Source organism: Adiantum capillus-veneris, chromosome 21, assembly GCF_014529385.1.
Source record: "Adiantum capillus-veneris isolate H3 chromosome 21, ASM1452938v2, whole genome shotgun sequence".
Classification (NCBI taxonomy): Eukaryota; Viridiplantae; Streptophyta; class Polypodiopsida; order Polypodiales; family Pteridaceae; genus Adiantum; species Adiantum capillus-veneris.
The window spans coordinates 103,439,189-103,445,597 of record NC_140951.1 but is presented as its reverse complement, the minus strand read 5'-3'; positions in this window follow the sequence as shown (position 1 = coordinate 103,445,597).

Genomic DNA, 6,409 nt, shown 5'->3' with positions numbered 1-6,409 from the left:
AGAATTTTAATGTCCTTATCAACTTTTAGTGCAATTACGCCTTCAAGATACAAGCATAGGTGATTGCTTTGGCCTGAGAGCACTCCCTTCCCACTTGCTGAAAATAGCCCCAATCTTCTTACCGCATCCGTGTTGGGCACTCCCTGCAATCATTGCATTCCAAGAGACATAATTTTGGACATGATGCTCTTCAAGTACTTATGTGATTCCGTACGGGAACCACATTAATTTAGTGTATTTAAATTCCAAAGCATATCAGTTTACGGTATTCCGTGATTGAAGCTCAAAAACTCCCAGATGGCACTCCGGCCGCCGACTAGACTGGCACGGAACCGGCCCGGGGTGAATTTTTAACGGCCCATAGCTTGGCAACCGTAACTTCGATCCCTTATTTGAAAAGACTGAAGTGCTCCACAAAGTGAGCACTTCAGGCTAGTGCATGCATTTCAATTCTATGACCTCAGCTGTAGTTGCCCAACCCGGTACAAATTTGCAATCGACTTAAACTTTAAACCGTTATAACTTCTTCACCATAGCTCCAATCGACGAGCCGTAAAGAGAGGCCGATAGAGCACTTTAAGCACTACAGCTCTAGATCATAATATCACATATATGTGCTCACTTTAAGCATAGTCCTTTTTAGCATCATTAAGGCATATGCCTTTTTGCCGCATTTGACATACATTCAACATTAAACTTGACTTGTTGGCAATCCCTAAACACTATTCAATAATCATGTAAGCTTCAAACAAACTCGATCTACATTTTTATGGCATCTTTCTTAGCATGGGATCGGAGTTGCACGACAACGAACACACACTAGATACACGCACTGTCAATCTTACTCTAGAAAATCAAAGAGAGGATAAATCAAATTAATAACTTACAAATTGAATGACAAAATTATGAATGAGAAAGCACATATGGAGGGAGAGTGCACAACAAGGTAGCATCCACATTAGAGAGAAACATCAAAGCTCTGATACCAGTTGAGGTTAATAGCTATGGAGAATGTACATTAGTAGCATTCGTAGCTACATGAAAATAATCACTTAATTAAGATATAAACAATAGGCAATAGCTTGTACACAAGTGCGAGAGTAGCATAAATTAAAGAGTGGTTGGAAATTGTGTACAAGAAGGTTATAGATATAGAAGTAGAAGAAGTGATGAGAGTGTGCCACACATTCTGCTAAGTGGAATGCTATTTGTAAAGATATGTGACATCTTTATAGCCATGCAAAGTGCTAGAGGATTTTCATCCGTGGTGCCACAAGTGTGGGCTTACCCTAACAATCTCCTCATCATAGCTTGCTCTGAAATTGTAAAATTTCATGTGAGCTAGTTGTTAGCCAGCTTTTTGAGAGCTTTTAATTGCAAAAGTTTGCTTTCAAGAACCACTTATTTTCATTTAAAGTTGCATTATTTCCAGCTCATGCTTGACTTGAATTCTGAAATTTCATTTGAGCTTGCACTTAATCAACTTTTAATCATGCAAGAGAGCATTTGACATTGCAAAATTTGCTGATGTAGAAGCATTTTTTTCTCTCATTTTTTATATGTATACATAGATTTGCTATCAAAAGAGCATCATGTGCATAACTAAAGGAACTTTTTTCCCATAGGGGTTTTCCCCTTTGGTATATCTTGGTATTCAGCTTTAGGTTTTCAATAATGTTTTTGTGTGTTTTCTTAGCTTTCAATAAATGGCTTTTGGAGTCTGTGTTTGTTAGCACTCAGCTTAAAGAATCTTGTTTTGCAAATAAAAGGAATCAAGGGACCTCTACAAAAAATGGATACTTTGCTCAAGGAGCACAAATAGGTGAAATAAATCCATGCTATGCTCTTCCTTGTCTTTACATCCCTTTGCATACTTGAATTAAGTGATTTTGCTTCTAAGCTATGGTTCCTCTCATTTTCAAAATCTAGGAATACATGAAAGTTTCAACACTTTGCTTTGTGAATATAAACACATTAGAAATTTGGCTTCATGTGTGATAATCATGGTTAGTTGGCCTTGACCTTAGGCTAATGTAGGATCATTGCTTGTTAGTTCTAGACTCTTAGTGATTGACTAAATACTCCACTCATTTCTAACATGACCTAGGGATATGATTAGGCTTTTAATCCCTTGGTTCATTTTTCATAAACATCTCATGATGGAAGCAATAAAAAAGTGATAAAAAATGAAACAATGAAGCAAAAAAGTGTCCAAAAAGAGTAGCATAAATGCTACTAGACACATGAAAATGAAATTTCTATGTTATGTTTGTGTCTTTCTGAGGCCAAGCGCCTTATTGGCACTTGACAGGCGAGGGGGACCACCTTGGCTTGCTTGGTCAAGGCCCTGAACCGATGCTCTGGGCTAATAGGGGTTAGTCGTCACCTTGCTAGGCTAGTAAATTCTTGGAACACCTCCTTGAGGGTTCAAGGAGACAAGATTCATAGCTAGACGTTCCTTGGGGTGGTTGCCTTGTGATATGCTTTACTTTTTTTATGAAATGCCAAAAACAATCTTTCATGAGCTTTAAAGAAGCAAAGTGACAATGTACTAATAGATTAGGAGCTTCAAGTTGTGGTCATAGACATGATAGACTTGGATGATTTATTAAGATTGAATCATTCGGTTTTCAGGCTAGTAGGTTTATGAATTTTCATTAGCCTAGGGTCATAATTGATTGCTTATGCTACTTGCATAAACCTGAAAGTTTTAGTGGTTTAATATTTATGATAGCTTATGTGTTTATTTGCTTTATGTTATTTAGTTTCTGTCTATGATTGATCATCTTTTAGAAGAATTTTTTTTCTTTGCATAATCTTCCATTGCACTTCATGTTTTATTCCAAGCTAGGGATGTGCTATTGTGCACAATATTTCCTCCTCATTGTATAAGACCTTGGGCTCATTTAGGAGTTCTAAATTGTATTATCTTAGGCTAAAGGGCTCAACTTTATCCCTGAGTTGAAGGGCTTGAAGCCCAAAACTATAAAAGAGCCCTATGCTAAATGAGAAATCATTCTTGGGTGAGCTCTCTTCTTTGTAGAGTGGATGGTCATGAGGCTCATGGTCTTTCCATGCCCATGTAGCTCTTGATTTCTAATAATCAATTGCACTTTCTTTCTTATTAGTCTTCTTTGTTTTGACTAGCTGGAATGAGATTGTATTAGTGTTATGTTAGATCTCTAATCCCCTTTTAAAGTTAATCTCTTCTATCCACACCATTGGCCATGGGGTGTGTGAGGGATATGCTTTTCTGCTCTTTCTCTCTCTCTAGCATGTATGTGATTAGTGTGTGTGCATACATAGTTGCATTGAGGGGATGGACCAGAATAGCCACACTAAATCAAAGTAGATATGTTAATTGCATGCTTGTATAGTTGTGTGATTAGGAGTTTTGATTAGGGTTATTGATGTGAGAGGTTGATTTCAATCACATGATTGTGTGCAAAGTGATTAGTAATTTATTGTGTGGTTGATTAGACGAAGCCCCTTCCATGGCTTCTCTCTATGATGGGTAAAAGGATCCCTTGAATTCTCTATTTTGATGCATCCTATGACACTCGTGCCTCCAAGCGCTAGTCAAGTTGCCGATCCACGGATTGATAATTTTGTGTGGGTCGCAATTTGGCCATTGCTACAATGCCTCCCAACACAAAAGAGTGTTCTTTGCACTCTAGTGATGAATTTTACATTCTTATGCTTGCATTATGGCTCGAGAGGGTCACTATACATAGATTGTGTATATCATGTGCGTTTAAGGACTATTTTTAAAACTCCTTATCTCTGAATTTTCAACAAATAAAATACACCCTTTTCCTATTCAATTTGTAATTTTATTTTCTAATTTCATTTGACGGTATGTAATGAGACACGGGAGTACAACAACTGAATAACAAAAATTTGCAAGTACACAGAGTAGACGCAAGAAATCAGAGACCTGTATTGATATCAATTCACAGGTACAAGAAGAGCGTAGCTCGTATCAACCTCCCGACCACCCCCGAGCTATCTCACTCTCAATATCACTCTCAATCTTGTGCACAGTTCTCAATTGCACTCTCACTCTCACTCTCAATCTCAAGGCGCCATCACAGTAGAATAGCCTCCTTCTGCATACGGGCTGTCTTCTTCACGTCAAAAAGTGACTATTTTTTACCTTCTTCCAGTCTTTTACAAAGCGGCCCAAAAATAGGTTGAAAAAGTGATGTCCAGCATTCAAATACATAAAACCACAAAAACGCAACCCACACTCGCGAGTAAGCAAATTTAGAGACTTTTTTTTTGGGCCATTTTCAGCGAGCCGTAACTCCTAGACGGTTCAGAATTTGACCGGGGCTGTCTCATATGAATTTTTCTGTCTCGTCGAGCTCTTTGAAAGTTGTGTGATGCAAAAAATCCATACCCTGCTCAGTTTGCCCGAAAATTTACTTGCAAGTCAGCAATTTCCACAAAAACAGCCTAAAACAACATTCTCACTTTTTCTCTAATCTACGGGCGAAAACGGGCATCAAAATGAAGGAATTTGTAAAAACTCAAAGAAGAGATATTTTTCCTCGGGTTGAGGACTACAAGTGCTACAAATAGAACTTTTCCAAATTTTGACTATAGCATCCTCAAAACCGGCTCCCGAGAGGTGTCCTCGGTCAAAATTTGAAACTTCACGAAAACGAGTAGAATGAAGTCCTATACTGTGAAAAATGTTGGAATGAACAAGGTTTACTCTAAACAAAAATATTTATCAAAACTTTGCATAATAAATCCTATTACAATCTCGCCTTGTCAAAATTAACTCTGTCCTCAGAGTTGGAAGGAGGGGTATGCAACATGCAAAACATCTAAATCTACCCAGGAGACATCTTCTACGGGATACATATCCCACTTAACCAAAACTTCAACAAGAGTTCTACTCCTAAGCTGTCTAACTCTACGATCAAGAATTGTGTCTGGTTCTATTTTCAATGATCCATCATCTCGAAGACCATATCTCTCCTACAAAACATGACTAGGATTAGCCACGTACTTCTTCAACAAACTCACATGGAAAATCGGATGAAATTTCACATGCGCAGGCAATTCAAGTTTATAAGCAAGGGACCCAATCCGCTTCAACACCTTAAAAGGAGCAGCAAACCTAGGAGACAATCACCTATCCTTTCCAAGAATCAAATTAGTACGCTTGGGAATAACCTTTAAGAAAACCAGATCTCCTACATCAAAATACAATGGTCTCCTATGCCTGTCATAATACACTTTTTGCTGTCATTCTTTGATTGTGAAGGCTCTTTTGTCCATTTTGATGTGACAAAGGTGATAAGAGCATGTGAATTTCAAAATGTTCCACTAATTGTTGTCAAGAATCAATTGGAGACAATCAAGAAGGGTCTAAAACAACATCACATAGGCATGCTAAAAAGATCCTTTAATGTTGTTTTAGGCCTTTCTTTATTGTCTCCATTTGAATTTTGAGAGGGACTAATGTCAGAATTTGGGATCCACATGCTTCTATTACCTTTGTAGTGTCTTTGTTGACTTTTTTAGGCATGAGGTCTATTGGAGATTTGAAGATCTTCATGTAGTCCATCTGTAAATTTAGTTGGCCTTTGGTTGATTGGTAGGGAAGATCTCTTATATCTTGTGTTAAATCCTTTTGCAAGAAGAATATCCTTTGCAACCCACATTTGGGTTTTATGTTCTTGCGGATAGTGGTAGGATTGAACAATATTTGGTGTCATTTTTTTGTATTGTTTCCTCCTAGGTTTTCTAAAATTTTATCGATGTTGATACTTGTTTGGTCTTCTTTCATGGGAGGGTTTTGCTTTCACTTCATATGTTGGTCTACTAGCCATTGATAAACAATGATGGCATCTACAGTTATATATTTTGAAATCATCACTTGCATAATCTCTATACTTTGCATGTTGAGATTAGCAGCCAACACTTCAATTGCCTTGCAACCCTACCTATGATTGTTTTGTTCTCCTATTCACATCGAGTAATTTCCAATCAATTTTAAAAGGTATCTGAGGTCATATTTCACTTTTCTTCTTTATCCAATAAAGTGATGCATCAAAAGCTTGATTGATTTGTATTACTAAGTACTATGGAAATCTAGGTTGATAGTAATATTGAGCATACCTACTTGTTTTGTATTGAGGTCTCATCATGATCTAGTTGTTGGGTCTCTATGGAGGGTGGTTCAAGAATTTGTGTTCTGCTAGAAATTATGTTCTAAAGCTCCACTTGTATCCTGATTGGTTCACTTTTTAAAACTTTTTTTGGCTAGTATTCTTTCTTTATTTTTGGAGATTAAATCTCCTCTACCTCTTATCTTGATGATACTTTCTTTACATTAGCTTTTCTTTGTATTATTGTTAGAGGGTTGCGCGACGGACGTCTACATCATATCTAT